At 43.3% G+C, this 23,544-nt stretch overlaps 1 pseudogene; it reads left to right on the top strand.

Annotated features, from left to right (window-relative positions):
- The first annotated feature begins 951 nt into the window (after positions 1–951).
- LOC125287171 lies at positions 952–23,318 on the top strand (annotated as a pseudogene).
- Positions 23,319–23,544: the final 226 nt, after the last annotated feature.

Here is a 23,544-nt window from a genome sequence, read left to right as displayed (position 1 = left end):
AAGTGAAATCAAGAATTACGATCTTTGAGTTTGTTTATCGTTACCTAGCGATCGAGGATATAAGTGTTAAAATGTATTGCAATTTCATAATGTACAAGAAATGCGGTAGCGCAGTGGTATGAGGAGCGAGCTTTGACCCCAAGAGTTGTTGGTTCAAATCCAGGATTAATCATTCTGCCAATGTTACAGTAGTTTTGGACAGGATATTTTTTTATTTGTGGATATCAAAACACAAATGCAGGTCACTACACACACACGGGGGTGTTGGTGTGTGTGGAGAGGGGGTGTACGTGTGTGTGTGTGTGTGTGTGGAGGGGGGTGTTGTGTGTGGGAGAGGGGGTGTACCTGTGTGTGTGTGGAGTGGGGGGGAGTAATAATGAGGTGTGTGGGGGAGGGGGTGTACCTGTGTGTGTGGTGGGGGGTGTTTATATAAAATAAAAGTGTATCTGTGTGTGTGTGTGTGGGGGTTGGTGTGGGAGTAATAATGGGGTGTGTGTGTGGGGAGTGTGTGTGGGGAGGGGGGGTGTACCTGTGTGGAGGGGAAGGGATGTTTCTGTGTGTGTGTGTGTGTCTGAATCTGCCTCTTTGAGATCTTGCTTTAATGAGTCTTGTTTTGGGTCATTGTGTCTCACTTTGCCAGTCAAGGTATCCCATTCAAAGTAGGCGGTTACATTTTACAAAATAAGTATCATTGATTGGGTGCTGCTGTACAGTTTAGGGCCTCAACAATTTGAACAATACGCCCGACGTTACGTTTGATAACAAAATCACCCTGAATGTGGACTGGACACACCCCTAAATGTAAGCTTTTCGTCACTGACCATGTGTTTCAGATCGCCAAGATAAGGGCCTAGGGCATAACCAAAAATATTGCACTGCCATCAGATATTAAAGGTGCTCTAAGCGATTTTGGGTAATGTCACTTCTGTTGACCTTCAAACAAAACAGAGAGCTAGCTCGCCCCTCCATCCCATACAATTGCAACTCTTCCTGAACACGCATCTCATCGGTGAATGGGTGGAAACGTTATGTTTCATGGTCCAGGCTGTACCAAGTTGTTTTTGTTGCCATTTTTGGAGCCTGGGCTGTCTGCAGAGATCACGTTTTACAGAGTATTCAGGGGACAGGCAGCTAACAGATGGTGAGAAGATGTTTGCTGTATTTGACAAAAAATGTTTTAGCTTAGAAACCGTGTAACAGCGAATGTTGATTGATGTTGTTCAGGATCTGTGTGAGCTAAGAGAAAGATGGAGAATAAAATCACGAGTAAAGTGAAATGGAAGGAGCATGATGCTGGAGAGGAGGAGGAGGAAGATCAAGCAGGACCTTCTTCTCAACTCACTCAGAAGGAGAAGAAACTCCAGGCATCCATGTCTCGTAAGTGTACATTTACTTTGATTTGCTTACTTACCACACAGCCTTACACTTTCAGAGTTTTGCTTGATCTGACTTTGCAAAGGTTGTTGATCTAGATAGATAGATAGATGGATGGATACTTTATTGATCCCCATGGGGAAATTCAAGAAATTCAATCTCAGGATCATTTATATTATTATTGCCTACTGTGTATAGTTGAACCTGTTACGTCTGGTCAATAGTGGATCAGCTGACCTCCATCCCTTCCATGTTTCTGAAGAAGCGTGTTGAGTTCAGGTTCAAGTAGTTTATTGTCATGTACTCGTAAAAGGAATTATAAGTCATGAAATTCTGTGGGACTGGGGACTGGGGAGTAATAATGGTGTGTGTGTGTGGGGGTGTACCTGTATGTGTGTGTCGGGAGTGTATTGGTGTGTGTGGGGGGGAGGGGGTGTATGTTGATTGGCCTGAGTAGTGAATGTGCAGGTCAGAACTTACAGAAGACAAACAGTAAGAACACACACAGAACACAGCTAGAGAATCACAAGCAGCAATTAGCTACACAGAACAGACAACTAGAGCATCACAAGCAGCAATTGGCTACATTTGACAAAAGTATATTGGATTGGAATAACAGACTGCACCTTTAAGAGTGCCCTCCACAACGCTCTACATTTGGACTAGTTAGATACAGAACACCTTATCAACTTTTATTTCAGTGTGTGTGTGTGCGCGCGTGTGTGTGTGTGTGTGTGTTTCCAGACGTGATGGACTCTGATCCAGATGGGAAGAAGAGGAGCAGAGACTCCAAAGTGGGCGTGTCTTCATCTGACTCTGACAGGTCAGTCTTTATGGAGGACAAAACGTATTTAATATGGAAACCAGTATGTGACGGACAAAACGTATTTAGTATGGAAGTATCATACGGTCATACACTGTATGTGCCAAATCTGTACGAGTTAAACAGTTAAGCAGTAACTCACTACCTCATTAGCTGTCTGATATAAGACTGATGGAATACCTATAAGATATGGCCAGGGGTGTGGTGGAGGCTAAACGCAAGAAAACACAGTTTATCCACCTCTGAAATTTCAGAAATAAAGTTTATCCTCCTCTTCTTAGAGTTTATCCACCTTTCAAAAGAGTTATTCACCAATTTCAACTTTTAACATTCGAAAATCACACTGAATTATCCACATTCACAATTATGTGCACTCTAGGAACCATTTAATACCACTGGTATTGTTATAAACATTGGACAATAGCCTTCACCATCAAACATATTCTAACATATTTATACACATTTTTTAAAAATTCAATACCACATGGGAAGTTCACCATACTGTGACTTATATAAGACACTAGTGGTTTGGATGTGACTATAAGACACTAGTGTTGGAGTGGAGGTTTGGATGTGACTATAGAACACTTGTGTTGGAGTGGAGGTTTGGATGTGACTATAAAACACTAGTGTTGGAATTTTGTCTGAATTTTTCATTTTGCATCTCTTTTTGATGATATGCATCATTTCTTCTTTTATTATAAATTGCATAATGTTATATCCAGTGTTTCATATGAAATAGTGTACCATGCACACGTGTACAGTATTTTATACCCAGTCTTTTCCCACTCCTGTCTCCTCTCCTCCTCTTCTCTTCCTCTCTGTAAGTTGGTTAGTGATGTAGTTGGGTTGTATACTGTTGTTTGGGGGGTTGCTGGAGTGGGTGACTTTAAGGTAGATTATAAAATATGAAGTAGATGGTCTGTACCATGGGTAGATGGTCTGTACCATGGGTAGATGGTCTGGGCTATGGGTAGATGGATAATCATAATAATAATAATAATGACAATTTAGTCTCTCCATTTGTTTTCAGTTCAGAGTCTGCATTTTGTCCTTTTCAAGTAGGCTAGGCTTATTTATCCATGCTATTTTACGTCTTTTCACCTATAGATATAGAAAGCTAGATACAGCATTGTCCGTCGAATTCTATTACGTAAGTGGCATAGGCTATACGGCCGTCATATTGCTGGGGGCCAACCCCTATGACAGGGCAAATGAGGGATATGGCTATACGGCCGTCATATTGCTGGGGGCAGACGCCTATGACAGGGCAAATGAGGGATATGGCTATACGGCCGTCATATTGCTGGGGGCAGACGCCTATGACAGGGCAAATGAGGGATATGGCTATACGGCCGTCATATTGCTGGGGGCAGACGCCTATGACAGGGCAAATGAGGGATATGGCTATACGGCAGTCATATTGCTGGGGGCAAACGCCTATGACCGGGCAAATGAGGGAGCAGGAGAAACGTTGGACACAAATGGACAAAATGAGTTCAATCGGTTTAGAATGCTCACCTTGACTTTTACTGTTAGAATGTTTATTACAACTCTGTTGGTCAGTAGAGTTTTGGAGGGAAACTATTAAACTCGTTTTGAAAAAAATAGGCTACGTCTGTAACAACAATGCAAAATGCACGTAAGTCACAAAAACAAATGCAGTTCCATTGACTGCGTTTAAGTCCGCAGGCTAATCTTTTTTAACTTTGCTGGCAAACTAGCGAGTTAGCAAGACAGTGAGTGGTTAAACAAGCAGCATTGTTTAAGCAAAGCTGGTGGTCTGTTCCCCCCAATTTCTGAGCGTGCTGTTGCTGCAGGATGCTCCATAGCTTACATGTAGCTCCTCTCGTAACTCATTGCAGGATGCTCCATAGCCTACATGTAGCTTCCCTTGTAACTCACTGCAGGATGCTCCATAGCCTACATGTAGCTCCCCTCGTAACTCATTGGAGGATGCTCCATAGCCTACATGTAGCTCCCCTCGTAACTCATTGGAGGATGCTCCATAGCCTACATGTAGCTTGTAGCAGGATAGAGAGAGATATTAACCCACTTTGTGTTGGTTTCTTATGTTACTGTGGATGTGGTGCTGAAATGAAATACCACTCACCACACATTCCCTCTCTAGTAGAGTCTTAAAATCTCTTAGAAACACCCTCTGTCACCTGTACCCCCATTCTCCCTCTCTCTCACACACACACACACACACACACACACACACACACACATAACATAACATAACACAACACAGTTAGGGATGTCACGCATGAAACAATGCTGCAGAAACACGAAAATATGACTTATGACTTTACGAAAATATGACTTATGACTTTAGTAGGCTATCATTTAGCTTTAGAAACACCCTCGGTCACCTGTACCCTCATTCTCTCTCTCACACACCCACACACCCACACACCCACACACACACACACACACACACACAGAGTCCAAGAGGGCAGACGAGACACGGGTCAGAGGTCAGAGGGACTCTGCTGTAGAACACAGGTGAGGTCATGGATCAGGACATTCTGTCAGGCAGTCACCAAAACCCTCTACAAAACACCTCTGCTTACTCAGATTTAATTATGTTTATTTCAGAAACCAACTGGAACTTTATATTCCTCTGGTTTGATTTTTCATGTAACTTAACTTAATTTATTCTGTTTAAGTGTTATATGTAAAGGAACCCCTATGTCTTAATAATGAGCATATGAGTCAAATAGACTCTACTGTCTGCCAACCCCCTGCAAACCATTTCTCCATGTCTGTCAGTGTGTGTTATAGCATACAAACTCCCCTGCATGTTCACATTATGTTCCTATTGAGAAAGTTACATTACACTATGAGCTGTAGTCCTTTTAACATTACATTACTTTAATCCTTTTTAATAGTTAACACTTATATAACATACATGAATTCATATACATTCTGAATCTTGCAGGACTATTGTAGGAGTATTGTGGTGATATGATGTTAACAACAGATGTGTATTTGTGATTCCGTCATTAATCCAGATGGACACCAGAGGAGGCAGAGGTCCATGAGAAATTCCGATCCACATTGAAGAGCAAGTTTCAGCATCTGGTTGAGGGAATACCTAATCTGGGAGAATCCAGACTCCTCCATGAGATCTACACAGATCTCTACATCACAGAGGGAGGAGGAGGGGTCAATAATGAACATGAGGTCAGACAGATAGAGAGAGCATCCTGGAGAGAAGCAGCACGAGGCAGACCAATTGAATGCAGTAACATCTTTTAACCCTTATATGGACAACACATACCCATCAGAACAGTGCTGACAAAGGGAGTGGCTGGCATTGGGAAAACAGTCTCTGTGCAGAAGTTCATCCTGGACTGGGCTGAAGGAGAAACCAATCAGGATGTCCACTTCATATTTCCTCTTCCTTTCCGAGAACTGAACCTGATGAAGGAGAAGAAACTCAGTCTGGTGGAGCTTCTTCAGCTCTTCTTCCCAGAGATAAAAGACAATATTCAGTTCAAAGCACAGAATCATGTTCATCTTTGATGGTCTGGATGAGTGTCGACTTCCTCTAGATTTCTGTTCCAAGCTGAAATGTTGTGATGCGACACAGCCAGTCTCAGTGGACGTGCTGCTTACAAACCTCATCAAGAAGAATCTGCTTCCCTCTGCTCTCCTCTGGATCACTACCCGGCCAGCAGCAGTCAGTCAGATCCCTCCTGAGTGTGTGGACCAGGTGACAGAAATAAGGGGATTCAATGACCCACAGAAAGAGGAGTACTTTAGGAAGAGAATCAGTGATGAGAACCTCGCCAACAGAACCATCACACACCTAATGTCATCCAGGACTCTCTACATCATGTGCCACATTCCAGTCTTCTGCTGGATTTCAGCCACTGTGGTAGAGAGAACATTTGAATCAGAAAAAGTAGAAATGCCAAGAACTCTCACTCAAATGTACACTCACTTCCTGATCATTCAGACTTGCATCAAAAAAGAGAAGTACACAGAGAGAAAAGAGATGGATGAAGAGAGAAAAGAGACAGATGAAGAGAGAAAAGAGACAGATGAAGAGATGATTTTCAAACTGGGAAAACTGGCTTTCCAACAGCTGGAGAAGGACAATCTGATCTTCTATGAGGAGGACCTGAGAGAATGTGGCATTGACGTCACAGAAGCATCAGTGTACTCAGGAGTGTGTACTCAGATCTTCAGAGAGGAGTCTGGGCTGTACCAGGGGAGGGTGTTCAGCTTTGTGCATCTGAGCATCCAGGAGTTTCTTGCAGCTTTATATGTGTTAATCTGCTTCAGAAGCATAGAGAGAAGCATGTCTGACCAACATCAAACCTCTCAGCTCTCTGCCCTATTCAGAGCTGCAACACTGCATGATCTACACAAGACTGCAGTGGACCTGGCCTTACAGAGTGAGAATGGACACCTGGACCTTTTCCTCCGCTTCCTTTTGGGCCTGTCACTGGAGTCCAATCAGAATCTCTTAATGCACCTACTGCCACAGACAATACGTCAACCACAGAGCTCAGAGCAAACAGTCCAGTATGTCAAACAGAAGATCAGAGATCAACATAATTCAGACAGAAAGATCAACCTGTTCTACTGTCTGAATGAGCTGAATCGTCATGCTGTAGTGGAGGTGATTGACAGGAGCTCAGGAGCTCTGTTTGTAGACACGCTCATACCAGGAGAGTGGACGACTAGTAGATTTGAGTTTAAGATGTCAGAAGAGCAGCTGAATGAGCTTGACCTGCAGAAGTACATAAAGACAACAGAGACTGATCAGACTGAACTCCTCAGTCCAGATGAAGTTCTTCAGAGGCTGGGGCCAGTGGTCACAGCATCCACATCAGCCAAGTGAGTAAAACAGAAAGAGTTAATATGTTGGGCAATATTACTGCCATATTTAGTGTATGTTGTGCAATATTACTGCCATATTGAGTGTATGTTGTGCAATAGTACTGCCATATTTAGTGTATGTTGTGCAATAGTACTGCCATATTGAGTGTATGTTGTGCAATAGTACTGCCATATTGAGTGTATGTTGGGCAATATTACTGCCATATTTAGTGTATGTTGTGCAATAGTACTGCCATATTTAGTGTATATTGTGCAATATTACTGCTATATTCAGTGTATGGTGTGCAATATTACTGCCAGATTGAGTGCAATTTGTAATTCATTATGAAGGTCAGAAAGGAAGTTAATTTGTTCTTCAGAGGCTGGTTCCAGTGGTCACATCAGCACTGTAAACCTGTAATCTGGGACATTGTGTGTGCAGGACACCCTATGATCAGGGCCACCACAATGAATATCCTGTCATCCCAAATGCCACTCTAGTAATGAGCTTAGATTTTTAGTTTGGATTCAGTTTTGTTTTGCGATGTTTGGTGTTGAGATTTGCAACAGTAAAGATAATGCAAGTGTCAAAATCTAGTAGATTCTCAAACCCATGAAACAGTGAAGTGAGAAAGCAGATTGTATACAGTCGTTTTGTTCTCTGTGAAGCTACAGTCTAATCTCCACTCTCCAAAGACTCATCAGTAGCATCACTAACAGAAAACCGTTACAGGAAACCCTGCAATTCTGTGGCCCTTTTCTTAGTGAACATGTAGAGCACCCACCCACCTATATGTCTGACCCCCAGAGTATTTGTTCCTGCCATTAAAAGGCACATTGTATGAGACCATAGTCCTGCACCTTACAACAGAGAGTTAAACAAGGTTGGATTTGTTTCTGTGATCTTGTGATATGTGGCTTATTGCTGTGGATACAGTTTAATAGTTTTTGATTACATTTAGTTAACATCCTCCTTAAAGTTGTAATATCTACAGTATGTTGAATTTAGTTGGCAAATAATTTGATCGAAATCAATATTGAATTGAATTCAATCGTGCCATTTTCTGATTCGTGCACCCCTAATATCTACAGTATGTTGAATGTATTACCCACTCTCCATATCTATATGGCCTGCCTATTAAACATATGTAGCATAACATATGAGGTAGCATCTCACTCATTGTGATCATATTTGTTTATTATGTATTTATCATTGCTACATTTCTTACCCCTTTGGACCCTAATCTGTGTGTTTGGGAGGTGTCTTCGTAGGGATGAGCAAACTACAGCATATGTGCGAGAGATACAGTGTGTGTGTGTGTGTGTGTGTGTGCATGTAATATGTCTGTCTGTGTGTCTGTCAAACCCCTTTATGTGTGTGTGTGTGTGTGCATGTAATATGTCTGTCTGTGTGTCTGTCAAACCCCTTTATGTGTGTGTGTGTGTGTGAGAGTTACTGAGTGAGGTAAAGTGTGTGTGTGTGTGTCCGTGTGACACTCTTTGATTGTTGAGGTAGGGTGTGTGTATGTTTCTTTGTCAGTGGCTGCCTGATGTAAGTGAATGATAATGAAAAAGCTGTGTGTGTGTGTTAGAAAGAGCACATTTTAATGGGTGTTTGTTTGTCTAGCAGTAACTCCCTGTGATGAATAAGTTATGATGAGATGCAGTGGTTGTGTGTGTGTGTTAGATAGGTACAGTATGTGAGTGTAATAATCAGATATGTTATCATGTGTTATATTTCTCCAGGCTGCAGTATTGTTCCCTCACAGAGAAGAGCTGTGCTGCGATAGCGTCAGCTGCCACATCAAACTCCTGCAGTTTGAAGGAGCTGAACCTGAGTGAGAATGAGCTTCATGATGCAGGAGTTCAGCATCTCTCAGAGCTCCTCAAGAATCCCCACTGCAAACTGGAGACACCTAGAGTGAGTCTGAACATGCAACAACAGATCTGTGGGGGGGGGGGGAATCCAGTGATGAGTCAGGTGTAGGTGTGTGTGTTTGATCTTTGATGGTTGAGGTAGGATTTGTGATGTTGTTGTTGTTGTTGTTGTGGTGGTGTGTGTGTGTGCGCGTGCGTGAGTATGTGACACATTTTGACTGTTCAAGTATGGTGTCTATAAAAAGTGGATTTCAGTTGTTCCCTGTGATTAGTGATCAATGATGAAATGCAGTATGGAGGAAAGGAACTGTGTGTGTGTGTGTGACACTCCTTGTTTGTTGAGGTAGGGTGTATAATAATAATAACTTGGTTTTATATAGCGTCTTTCAAGTAAGCCAAGGTGGCTTTACAAAAGGAGATAGGGCAGGGGAATAGAGGGGAGAAGAGAGGAGGGGGTAGAAGTGGGGTTGGGGGGGCAGGGTGGTTAAGGACCATAGGCCTCAGTGAACAAATGTGATTTTAGGTGCTTTTTGAACGTAGCCAGTGTGGGGGCTTGGCGGATATGGAGAGGTAGACTGTTCCAAAGGGTGGGGGCAGCAACACAGAAGGCTCTGTCACCAAAAGTCCGTAGCCTGGGACGGGGGATGACAAGCTGGTCCTTGCCAGAGGACCTCAGGGACCTTGGCTCGGAGTGATGCTGGATGAGATCGGAGAGGTACTGGGGAGCAAGAGCATTGAGGGATTTGTAGGTAAGGAGTAAGATTTTGTAGGTGATGCGTGACTTCACAGGCGGCCAGTGAAGCTGCTTGAGTGTGGGGGTAATGTGTTGCCATCGCTTTGTGTGTGTGAGGATCCTGGCAGCCGAGTTTTGGACACGCTGTAGCTTGGTACTGTATGTATGTTTGTTTGTCAGAGGCTGCCTGTGGGAAGTGAATGATGATGAAAAGCAGTGTGTGTGTGTGAGTGCGTGTGTGTTTGCATGGGTGTTTGTGTCTTTGTTTGTTTGTGTGTGAGTGTGTGTGTGTTTGCATGGGTGTTTGTGTCTTTGTTTGTTTGTGTGTGAGTGTGTGTGTGTTTGCATGGGTGTTTGTGTCTTTGTTTGTTTGTGTGTGAGTGCGTGTGTGTTTGCATGGGTGTTTGTGTCTTTGTTTGTTTGTGTGTGAGTGCGTGTGTGTTTGCATGGGTGTTTGTGTCTTTGTTTGTTTGTGTGTGAGTGCGTGTGTGTTTGCATGGGTGTTTGTGTCTTTGTTTGTTTGTGTGTGAGTGCGTGTGTGTTTGCATGGGTGTTTGTGTCTTTGTTTGTTTGTGTGTGTGTGAGTGCGTGTGTGTTTGCATGGGTGTTTGTGTCTTTGTTTGTTTGTTTGTGTGTGTGTTGGAGAGAGCACCTTGAAATGGGGTTTGTTTGTGTCTAGCAGTAGCTGTGAGGAATAAATGATGATTAGATGCAGAGTATGTGTGTGTTTGCATGAGTGTTTGTTTGTGTCTTTGTATGTGTGTGAGTGTGTGTGTTTATGTGTGGCACTTTTTTTATTGTATGGATGGAATGTGGAGTGTATCTCAACTTCACTGACCCCAACTAGACACGGACCCCATCGGCACGTAACAGTTTTAGCTCCAGCTCATTGAATCAGATTAGACCGTTAGCTCATAGGAGAGATGCTAACGGTCTAATCTGATTCAATGAGCTGGAGCTAAAAGGGCTACTGTCAGACTCCGAGAATGGCTGGATGAACTGGGGAAAGGTAAAACTCAATTGTTTAACTCGAGGGGAGGTGGAAAATGAGTGTAATTCCCCAAATGGTGGAATATCCCTTTAACTTCTCTGAGCATGTTGCTTCAATTGCAAAATCATGTCGGTTTATCCTTTACAACATTAGGAAGATCAGACCTTATCTGACACAAGATTCCACACAACTTATTGTTCAGGCCATGGTCATCTCCAAGCTGGACTATTGTAATTCACTATTAGCTGGCTTACCTGCTTGTGTAGTAAGATCATTACAGCTGATTCAGAATGCTGGAGCACACCTGGTCTTCAATCAGCCAAAGAGGACACATGTAACCCCTCTCCTAGTTACTCTCCATTGGCTCCCTATAGTAGCCAGAATTAAATTTAAATCTCTCACTTTGGCCTGTAGGACACTGACTGGATCTGCTGCTTGTTATTTTAGTTCAGTGATCAAGATGTACATCCCCAACCGCCCACTGCGGTCTTCTGATGAGCGTCTGTTGTGTCGACCAGTCATAAACGCTAGTTCAGATTCAAGACTTTTTCCCTCAGTGGTTCCATGTTGGTGGAATGAGTTGCCCAGTGCTCTCCGTTCCTGTGATGGTTTTGGGTCGTTTAAGAGTGGTCTAAAGGCATATCTGTTCAACATGCAGTTCATCAAGCGCTTCTTATGCGTTATGGTTTGTATAGTATTGTTTTATTTTCATTAGACTATTGATTAAATTGATATTGTTGTTTATTATTGCTATACTGCTTATTATAGTCTGACCAACATCTTAATTTGTTACCTGTTAAATTTAAGTATTATATTGTTTTGTACGTCGCTTTGGACAAAAGCGTAACCGTAACCATAACCATAACCATCCGTATCTTTCAGTGATTACCTGTGTGTGTGTGTGCCTTTCCAGATTACATGTAAAATAAGATAAGAAAAGATAATCCTTTAATTGTCTCCCAAGGGAGAAATTTGCATTGTTACAGCGTCCAAGACAGTGAAGGAAAAGAGACTTACAGACAACCCCCGCCCCCCCATACATCTTCAGTAGGACATGCAGCAAATACACATACACATTCCTTGGGGATGCTTCCCAGCACCATACCTGTTTGAGCTCATGTGGGGAAAGCACAACCACTATGTACAGCCATTTATCGCAGTAACAGTCTTATCATCCTAGTACGCACTAATGCTAAATACATAAAAAAAAAAAAATACAACAACAAGGGTAACCTTTTCAAATGGGAACCCACAGTTAAGTCTTAAATATAGTAGAATATATATAATATATATAGAATAGTAACATTGTCCTTGTGTAATGTATAAAACTGTATAAAAAAAGGAGTCAGTAAAACCTCTCCAGTAGTTCTAAAGTGCCTTGTGCTCTATTGGGGTGGTGTTTATCGTACAATCTAACTGCAGTGGGTAGGAAGGACCGGCGATGTCTCTCCTTTATACACACAGGGTGTAGCAGCCTGTCACTGAAACAGCTGCTCAGTGTTGTCAGAGTGACATGCATTGGGTGATGCTCGTGACCCAGCATAGATGTCAGTTTCGCTACCATCCTGCTCTCTCCCACTATCTCTATTGGGTCCAGCTTGCATCCCAGAACAGCACTAGCCCTCTTAATGAGTTTATTCAACTTCCTGCTGTCGGCAGCTGAGATGCCACTCCCACAACATACTACCGCATAAAAAATGGCTGATGCCACCACTGAATTGTAAAATGTTCTCAAAAGCTCCCCCTGAACCCTAAAAGATCTGAGTCGCCTCAGCACATACAGCCTACTCATGCCCTTTTTGTAGAGTGCAGCCGTGTTGTTAGACCAGTCCAGCTTATTGTTCAGGTGAACACCCAGGTACTTGATGCCACCCTCTCAATCTCATTTCCCTGAATGCTCACTGGTGCTGATAGGGGATGTCCCTTCCTACGGAAATCCACCAACAGTTCTTTGGTCTTGGCCGCATTGAGTTGGAGATGGTTCCTCAGGCACCAGTCCGTAAAGTCCTGTATAAGATCTCTGTACTCATTCTCATCATCCTCTCTGATGAGGCCCACGATCACAGAGTCATCAGAGAACTTCTGCAGGTAACACTGTGGGGAGTTGGATTTGAAGTCCGCGGTGTAAACAGTAAGAAGAATCGGAGCCAAGACCGCTCCCTGTGGCGCCCCAGTGCTAGAGACAACAAGACCGCTCCCTGTGGCGCACCAGTGCTAGAGACAACAAGACCGCTCCCTGTGGCGCACCAGTGCTAGAGACAACAAGACCGCTCCCTGTGTGGGCAAGTTAGAGGACAGAGAGACATGATTTAAAATCTCTGGAGATCAGGAGCAGGGCATGTGGGTGATGTGTCTGTAGTCTGCTTGTTACAGAATGCAGTACGTCACAGGCTGCCCCCTTTTGGCCTATACAGTATGTGTCCAGTTACATAGTCTCTGTTGGTTCTTGGTCTTGGATTTTGTGAAATAAATTTCTAAATATTTTTTAGCTCTTTGAGGTCTTCATCTCTCCTACCGTCACTGTAGGTCTCACTGAGGTGCTGGTTACTGACCTCACTGTAGGTCACTGCAGGTCACTGCAGGTCACTGAGGTGAGGTGTGGTTGGTTAAAGACCTTTTCTCCGCTTCTGCCCAAGCAGCTGCTTGGTAAATCTAGAGGGATTTGCTATGAAGGCTCTCCACTGCTGAGATCTCTCTCCGCCCCTTTTCCTGTGAGTTGGCGCGTCGGAGGGAGATGAGCCTCTGTCTCACGATGTTTTGAAGCTCTGTGAGGGCTGGTCTTTTCTCTTCGCTTGCCTTCCTGTACTGCTGCTTCAGAGACCTTAGTTCTTTCCTGAGGTGGGTGATCTTAATCTCACGCTGGTTCGGCTTGGCTGTGTTGCTGGCTTTCGGTTGCTTGATGTGGAACCTCTCAGCACCAATGCCAATGATAAAGGTGCACATCACCTGGAGAAAAAAAAAACAACTTTTGACTTCCTGAAGTCCACAATAAGCTGTTTGTTTTCTTGGTGTTGAGATCCAGGTTGTTGTGGATGCACCACGATGTTATAGGCCAGGGGTCGTCAAATGGCGGACCGCGGTCCGAGTCCGGACCCTGACGTGATCCTATCCGGACCTGGACCATAATAGCCTAATTTAAATTTTCACGCAAGATTTCAAAGGGCAATATTTGGGACAGCCGTGGCCTACTGGTTAGCACTTCGGACCTGTAACTGGAGGGTTGCCGGTTCGAACCCCGACCAGTAGGCGCGGCTGAAGTGCCCTTGAGCAAGGCACCTAACCCCTCACTGCTCCCCGAGTGCCGCTGTTGATGCAGGCAGCTCACTGTGCCGGGATTAGTGTGTGCTTCATTGTGTACACTCTGTGCTGTGTGTGTGTTTCATGATTAGTGAGCACAACCACAGTGCTGATTAGTGATTTAGTTAGTTATTTTCAAATCATCGATTGCTCAAAGAGGAGAAAGCTAGACAGCGAGAACAGAGCTTTATATAACGATACAGGGGCAATACCACGCAAAATTGTGACGTCCGTAACGCAGGTGTTCAGGGTGAGGGTTGAAGAGGTGTGGTTATCTAACCTAACAGACCTAACAGACTTGCCACATGCGTTGAGGGTCAGAGTTGTTCTTAAAGTGATCCTCAATCCTTAGCTTGTGGCTGTGCTTGGCCTTCTTGATGCCCCTGATCAGGTCAGCCCTGGATGAGCTATAGGCTTGAGCAGCAACTGATCTGAATGCAATGTGTCGTGCCTTCAGCAGTCTGACCTCACTGTTCATCCATGGCTTCTGATTAGGGAAAGTGATAATCTGTTTGAGGGTGGTGACCAGGGTTCTAAATTAACTTCAGCCAATGTGGCTGGTAACTTTCTAAAGTTACTTTAGCCAATCAGAATTTGTACTAGCCAATTTTTTCCAGTGAAAAGAGAATTATGAGTTTATGAGATGAGTCACTGAATGCATTTGATAATTTTATTAACATTTTTGGCAGGAATACATACCACAAAATATACACAGAAAGTGCAAACACTTCATTTCATGTTTGGGATCTCTATCTATCTATCTATCTATCTATCTACTTCATTCCTCTTCTCGACCCCAAGTCTGTCCCAACCACCGCTGCATTTAGTTTAATCTTAACTTTATAAAAAGGAGAGATCAATTATCAACAATGACAAGCCAGCTGGAAGCTGCTACTCGTTTTCTCTCCCTCTCCTGCGTGCTTAAATGCAGTAGCATAGTTGGTCAAAGTTGGATCTTTATGAGGACCCGAAAAGTACCATCATTATGTAACATGATGTTGGTGCATGTTGACATTGTATACTTTCTCTAACAAGAGTAAAAAACAGTTTGCAGTACAGCTAGGCCTACTATTTATTGGCTAAATGTTGGTCCCTCTGTCTCTACGCACAGTGCGTGATGCATGTGGTGGTGGTGGTGGTGATCACTGATCAGGCAACTTTTTAAAACTGATAATTTTCACCTATACAAGCTCCTCACTATCCTCTCCATCTTCAGCTAACTCAATAGACAATAAAATACAAGGAACATGCATATAGTTACTGGAAGTAAGAAATGCAGTGAAATTATGTCTGGTGTCAGCCTATTTGTGCATTAATGGGGGTAAAAAAAGGCTAGGCAATCAAGGACATGGGTAGATGGAGGAGAAATCAAAAAATAAATAAAAAGTTCTGGCTCGTTTAAAAATAAATAATAAACGATCTACTGTAGCTGCTTCAGGTTTTGCGGCCTGCGCTACATGACATCAGCCTCCCATAAAGGAAATAGGTAAACACAATGTGTTAATTGCGTTAATATTTCGTAACGTGTATTTGTGTTGTGTACATGTGTTATGTATATTTTACTTTACTTTACTGGCTAACTCCCTCCTCTTTCAGTCTATGCTCCCTGCTCTGGCTCTGTTCATTCTTCTAATTCCTTGTGTTTTCTGGTAGACGCTTCGTTTCAGTCTCTCGCGCTGGTTTAACTGCAAACTGCGCGCAGCCAATGGGCGTATGAAACGTCATCACGTAGCATTACGGCACAGTGGTCATGGGAAATGTAGGAAGTACTGCACACACGACCGAGAACATAGCCTTATGTATCATGCACGTAATGCCTCATGCGTCACCGGCCAAACTGTAATTTTACTTGTAACACCCACCACCATGAACTTGTAACACCCACCACCATGAATTTTAACCCGCAGTTGGCGGGTGTTCATTTAGAACCCTGGTGGTGACACTGTTGATATGTTTATTTTTTTTTTGGACAATGTAGTTATGGAAGGCGTGTTTTGATTATGCGGACACCTAAGCTGTAAAGTTGATGTCAATGGTTCCCTGTGATGAGTGAATGATGATGAAGAACTGTTGGTGGATGAGGCTGTTTGTGTTTGTTTGTGTGTGTGTGTGTGAGAGAGAATGTGACTGAACGAATGATGTGTAGAGGAAGAGACTGTGTGTGTGTGTGCGTGCGTGCATGCGAGTGAGTGTGTGCGTGTTCATTTTATAGTGTGCAAAATCTAATGTGAGTGTTAACACATTAGTAATCATTTGTCCTCTAGAGTGGATGATGGTACCTTCCTAAAGGAGAGTCCAGCAGCAGCAGCAGCAGCCTCTGCTAGCAGCTCCCACTCAGATGCTGCAGAACTGCACCTCAGAGACAAAGTCCAGCAGGACCCAGGAACACAGCTGCTCTCTCTGGACACTCACACGTGAGTCTGGTGGAGAGGGGTGCACACACTCTCTCTTACACACCACACGCACGCACGCACACACACACACACACACACGGCATTTCATCATCATTCATCACAGGGAGCCACTGACATACACACATGCCAATGTTGTGTTAGACTTTTTGGTAACAGTTTATTTGAAGGTGTGTGCATAAGACTGACATGATGCCATCATAACCATGACATAACAATGACCTCTGTATTAACGTTTTTCATGTGAAGTATTCTAGGTTCTATAGCTTTGTTTACATCCACCTGGTAGGCAAGGGACAAGTTGAACCCATTGAACATCGTTGTCTGCACCTGCCTCTCAGTAGGCTACATCTCTGTATTTCAGCAATGTCAACATTTCAGGCATCAATAAAGGTGATGATGAAATGTTATCCCATTGTTCAGTATTTGCTAGCCTGTCACAGGAACGTTATTTCGCTAAAATCGCCCTGATTTGGTGCATTGATCTGTATCGATAACGTTATGGGAGAACCTGCATGTAGCCTATGGTAGCCTAACCTTTTTTCTCTGTTCAAAACTCGGTTTACACGAAGACGATAGACTTTCTTAGAAGCTGTGAAATTTGACCAGAAAGGAACATGTCTTCCCTTTTGAAAGTTGACACAAAATCAAACAATAGTTGATCATTTAACCTGAACTGAACAGCGACAGGTTTTGGTAGGCAGTAGACTCAGCAGACGTTAACGGTAGCCTACATAAGATAGCCATGCAGCGTCAGTCAGCATCATGTAACATTATGTCGTTAGTCATGAATCCTGTAACATATTATAACATATAACAGCGATGACTCATTCGAAGACGATCTGCATGGATATATAACCACCCAGAAAAAATCAGAATGTGAGTGATAAAGTTCATTAATTGTATGAAACCTTTTTACTAGTTCATTGCAGCATCGGCTATATTAGGCTGTTATGCTAGCTCAGCCTTTAAATATGCTGTTATTTTATTCATGTGGACTTGATTAAACGGGTAAAGATAATTCATAAACTGCTTATTTCTTACATGACTGAAGCAGTAGCCTAGGTTCAACAGTGGTGTTCGAGGTTGCTGTGTTAAGTTGTTGTGTGTGATCGCTAAACAATTCATAGGATCAAATCAGTTTATTTTGACATACGGGAGTTAGCCTGACCTGTAACGTTAGCCTATACCACATAAGCCTATTCTGTTTTCATTTATTAGCATTTGTTGTGATTATATAATCAAATGACACTCATGATAACGTGAAATAGAAGGACAGGAGATAGGTGATGTCTACAAGCACGAATTTCACGAGACAAATTAGAACAAACTGTAAAAAAAATCTTGCCATGTTTAAAATGCTGCACTTTTTCCCTTCATAGCCTATCTCTGGCAATTCATTTTTGGATGACTGTAATTTTAGCCTACGTCTTCGTAGACAGTAGGCTACACCATTAGGCCATCTTGAGAATAAAAGACTTCACAGCTGCTAACGATCATCCTCCACAACCACGAGGATAGGTAGGCTAAACGGTCGTTCATCGCCTTTTTGCTTCTTATTGTAAAACCAACTGTTAGGGCCTACACAAGTGGTCGGCATCCCGGTCAATATTTGATATTAAAATTTCAATTTTGAAGCTATTTGTAACTATGTGTAGCCTATGCAACCCGACTGTTGGCTTGCCTACCACTCTCTGCAGTGCCTTGCCTACCACTCTAGTTGTAAACAAACGGTCACATGACATTATGACGTAGGTGCAAAACCTTAATAGTAGTATGGACCCTTTCAAGAGTTCCATTATCAGCATCATAGTTGGCCCCACAAGACTTCCTTTTGAACATTCCATATGTTATCTTAATGCAGAGGAAGTAGATTGGGGCCCAAATAGAACGTTCAAGCATTGTTTTTGTTTTTATTAGGCATATTCAATCTACGTAATAATCAGGTAATAACGTTCGCAGCGGCCATTTTGTTGATATAGAAAATGCATAGGTAGGTCTATTTAATGCAGCTGTCAATTGACAAGCGCGACAGCGCCGGTATTATCGCTGTAAGCTATTTATTTATTTGTACAAAATGTTACGTGATGGTAGGCCTATGTTGTGCAATAGGCTAGCCGTTCTAACAACAGAGCCCTAGAGTCACCCACTGTCAGAAACATACCTGTCAACTTTTTTTTCCAGCTGTCTTCCTGTTATTTAAATAAAATATACCATATTTTATTACTCTCATTACATATAGCCCCATATTTTATTACTCTCATTAGATATGATATAGCCCCATATTTTATTACTCTCATTAGATATGATATAGCCCCATATTTTATTACTCTCATTAGATATGATATAGCCCCATATTTTATTACTCTCATTACATATGATATAGCCCCATATTGTATTACTCTCATTACATATAGCCCCATCGAACTTGTCCAGCTCGTCCGTCCTTTTGCTACCCCCTGCCCTTCCAGCGAAAAGATGTTTTTAAAGCATCGTTTTGCTTGCCTGGATTGAAGGCGACCTTAAGGTGATCAGAACAGTGTGGGAGAGAGCATTTGACGCCAAACTTTAAGCAAAGTTTAGACCTAGCTTCACACCTCGTTTAGTTAGTGCAGTAGTTTTGTAGTACGAATTCCTGCCCTCACCAGAGGGATTGCAACAGAAAGACGAATGTTGAAATTTCCCTGTATTTTGGGTGAGTAAACTGGAAAATCTCCCTTATTTTCAATGCTCAATGTTGAACAGTATGGTCAGAAAACGAGAAGAAAATGACTGAGGAGTTGAGTCAGCGCAGGAGACTTGTGGCTAGATAGGATAAACAGGCTAAACGTACAGCCAACTCCTCACATCCATCGCCATTATTATATTTGTATTAGGCTATTAATACTATATTAAGTTAAATACGTTTTAGACAGTACAGACAGCAGACAGCTGCCCCTATGCAATATGCGGAGACATCAGCAGTAGCCTGATGTAGTCGCCTACCGTACATTACCTTTATTGCATTTAGCATTGCTAGGTAGGCAATGCTAGCCAAAGTTTTACAGTAGCCAAGGTTAATATTTTTTATTGATGGTGCGCCCCTGTCAGCTCGTCGGCTATGCACGGCAAATGGCAGATAATGGGAACAAACTCAGCGGAGAAAGATGGATATCTTATCCGTAGATAATTCTGATTTGTATAGTGTTTTGTTCACTTGGATTTTGGAAATGTAGAGAAATATGTTAGCCTTTTCTGCCTCCAGAACATTGCATCATAGATCCCCCTGTAGCCTAGAAGTTATCAGACAAGAACGATCACTGGCTAACCCACTTTAAACTACTTTAGCAAAGTCCTTGGGTGCAGGTTGTAAGCAACAGGCAAACGCAAGATACAATTGCAGTCCAATGAGATGCAACTTTATTCTCTGCTATCGTGGCAATGTTATGTCGTTGGTGGAACAAATATAAGTTCACCGACCTTGACTCAGGCGACTTGAAAGCCTTCCCCTTCAGCGGCGATGTGTGCCGAGGGACAGTTAGGCTATAAATAAATATCGGGATCTTTACTTAATGCTATTGAGTCTATTAGATATGGGTCCATAAGTTTATCTACTTATATTCACGAGATGAAGCCATTACTGTGCTCTGCTCAACTCAAATCTACACGCTACAGGCGATTGTCACATAGAATAGCCTATAGAACTGGAATGTCATATCAACAATATGGTCGCGGCGGTGTTTGCGAATAAGCCCTATTGTTGAAAGGGTCTATATACTTTTTTGATCCCGTGAGGGAAGTTTGGTCTCTGCATTTAACCCAATCGGTGAATTAGTGAAACACAAACAGCACACAGTGAGGTGAAGCACACACTAATCCCGGCGCAGTGAGCTGCCTGCTTCAACGGCGGCGCTCGGGGAGCAGTGAGGGGTTAGGTGCCTTGCTCAAGGGCACTTCAACCGCGGCCCCAATGGTCGGGGCTCGAACCGGCAACCCTCCGGTTACAAGTCCAGAGTGCTAACCAGTGCCACGGCTGCCCAAATCTGTCATGAACATTAAGGAGCCTTTATGAGTGTTTATGACTGTTTTCATTAAGTTTGTCATTTTTAAAGTCAAGTGGACATTTTGTGGGATGTCTTTATTATGACAACTTAACAGTAACCATGACGACAGAACACACTGAGCATGAGGTTCTCAGAAGGCAGAAGCCTAATGTCGTAGCATGTTTGCTTGTGTGTGTGTGTTTGTGTGTGTGTGTGTTCAGATGTAAGTGTTGTAATAAGTGGGTTGTAATGAGTGGGATGGAGGAGGCCTGGTTATGAATAGGAAGGAAAAGCAAGAGTGAAAAGGTGAGTTTTTAGTATTTAAAGGTGGACAGTGCTTTGACAGAGTGCAAGTGGGAGGGAGTTCCAGAGTTTGGGGCCAGCCACGCTAAAGGCCCTGTCACCCATGGAACGGAGATGTGCAGTGGGGGTGGATAGGAGGTGGGCATCAGTGGAGCGTAAGGTGCGGGTTGGTTGGGGTGGGCATCAGTGGAGCGTAAGGTGCGGGGTTGGTTGGTAAGGGGTCAGGAGGCTTGAATGATAAGAGGGTGCAAGATTATGTTGTGCTTTGAAGACAAGAAGGATGAAAACTCACCACACTCAAAGATTCCTTTTAAATATAAAAGACACAATTCCGCATAATTCAATTCACTCTACGGTAGTCTTAAGTTATTCTGTATTCTAAAAGGAAGTGCATGGGAAAAACCCTCCACCACCAGATGAATACAAATCAGATTCACCACCAGATGAATACAAATCAGATTCACCAACTGTCTCTGCCACCTCTCTCCATGCTTGGGTTCTCCAGTTTGTTTCCCAGTACGTAAATGAACTCCGGGTGGTTCCATGCTTGGGTATCGACTGCAGTGCTCAACTGTGTCCCGGTGTTAACTGTTGGATACCAGCTGCAAATGCACCCAGTACACTCTCTTGATTGGCTGTTGGAGACCAGCTGCAAATGCACCCAGTACACTCTCTTGATTGGCTGCAAATGCACCCAGTACACTCTCTTGATTGGCTGTTGGATACCAGGCTGCAAATGCACCCAGTACACTCTCTTGATTGGCTACAAGTGCACCCAGTACACTCTCTTGATTGGCTGTTGAATACCAGGCTACAAATGCACCCAGTACACTCTCTTGATTGGCTACTTTCTGCACTGGAACATTTGCATAAAAGCATACATTTTATTGGCTGGTGCCTGCAAAAATAATTGAAGTTTTCTCAACCAACAAGCACTGTAAGCAAAGAGAAGCTAGACAACCACAATTCAATTCAGCGATGCATAACATAGCCATTACTTTCCTTTGTCTGAGTGAGTGTGTGTGTGTGTGTGTCAGAGAGAGAGAATGTCTGGAATGAAATAGAGGGAGTGTCTGGTGAATCTAGCCTTAGCTGACCTGACCAGTGTTTAGAGGGAGAAATGTCTCATGCTTCTTTTTGTGTTCAAACTATGTGTGTGTGTGTGTGTGTGTGTGTGTGTGTTAAAGGGAGGAACACCACAATGATGCCCCACAGAGGAGCTGTGAATCCTGTTCTGAAGTCCCAGACTCCAGCCACTGGGTCCTGGTGAAGCCTGAAGTCTCCACAGAGAAGAGCGTCTCCACCTACAGCCTGAGCTCTCCTGCAGGGAGCTATGAGTGCCCAGAGTCTGGTCTGCGCTGGACATGTGCTGGTCCAGTCACCTTGCAGTACCGCTTCATAGACTGGCATCTCTTGGCTGATGAGCTGCCCCACATGCAGTACAGACCAGCTGGACCTTCAATGGACATCAAGCTCATCTCAGGAGAGCTGGAGGAGATCCACCTGCCACATTTCCTCTGTTTGGGAGGTAGCCAGTCTTCTCTGAAGGATGCTGTGGAGGTTTTGCATAAGCAGGACAGTGGAGTGTTGATAGAGAAGTGTGAGCTGAGTCGCTTCCATGCCAGGCTGGTCAAGCCCTCCTTTTCTATCTTTGGGCCCTTTTACAGCTTGATTTTTCATCACTGGGAGGATCCATGCAGATGTTCAGATCTATCGGAGCAACATATTACCCCTCACTTTCCGTACATACCTTTTGCCTGAAGACAGCAATCTTAAGAAGTTAGTGGAGGAACAGGAAAAATCTGAGGATTTCAGAGGACACAGACTCCCCAAGCCCCGGCCTGCGAGACATCTGCAGATGAATAAGTCATATGCTTTGAAGACTGGCTGCAACTCCACAATTCCCCCAGAAGAGCCGAGAGCTTAGATATAGATCCACCACTCCTAACTTCTTTGCCATTACTTTCCTTTGTCTGAGTGTGTGTGTGTGTGTGTGTGTGTGTGTGTGTGTGTGTGTGTGTGTGTTAAAGGGAGGAACACCACAATGATGCCCCACAGAGGAACTTCTTTGAGGTGTCTATAACACAGGCTTCTGATTTCAGCTCGGAGCTTCTCAGCTGTGCAGACCAACAAAGAATTTGGCAAGCAAGGGTCAAGAAAATAGAATGTTTCTTGGACAATCCCAATCAGAGCAGTGACAACTCATCAGCTCCTGAATTCCTCAGAAGGTACCGGACAAATCTGGTTCAGAAGGTGAAGAATGCGATGAGATGTTCTCACAAGGTCACGTCAGAGAAGAAGATTACGCAAACATCAGGGTGGCAAACACCGAGCAGGAGAAGATGAGGCGGATGCTGGATTGTTGTGGGGCTTCAGCACAGGGGGCGCTTCTCAGTATCCTTCAGAGGGAATGCCCTGACCTGATGGAAGAGTTGGGATAATGAGCATTTAGACTCCGAGTGAATGCCCTGACTCGATGGAAAAGTTGGGGAAAATCAGTATTTGGACTGTAGAATAATAAAGATGGGAATGGTACTTTTGAATAAAAAGTTTCTTTTTATTCAAAAGTCATTTTACTATGCATATGCTAAGCACGGGATGAAAATGTGTTCTTGAATTTCCCCTTGGGGATCAATAAAGTATCTATCTATCTAAAAATCAACACACTCAGATCTGTCCAAAATTATCTTTTTAATTTTAGCTTTCGATCATAGACCTTCTTCAGGAATACTGCTAAGCATATGCTCAAAGAATGATTCAATTACTTTACTTTATGAGTGAGACAATTCAATTCAGTTTAATTCTTTATTTCAGACTCCAAGGCCGGGTCCATAGCATAGTAAAGTATTTTGTATAGTATAGTGTTAAGACAGAAT

This window comes from Alosa alosa, chromosome 22 (genome assembly GCF_017589495.1).
Source record: "Alosa alosa isolate M-15738 ecotype Scorff River chromosome 22, AALO_Geno_1.1, whole genome shotgun sequence".
Classification (NCBI taxonomy): Eukaryota; Metazoa; Chordata; class Actinopteri; order Clupeiformes; family Clupeidae; genus Alosa; species Alosa alosa.
This window is presented reverse-complemented; position numbering and strand designations above follow the sequence as displayed.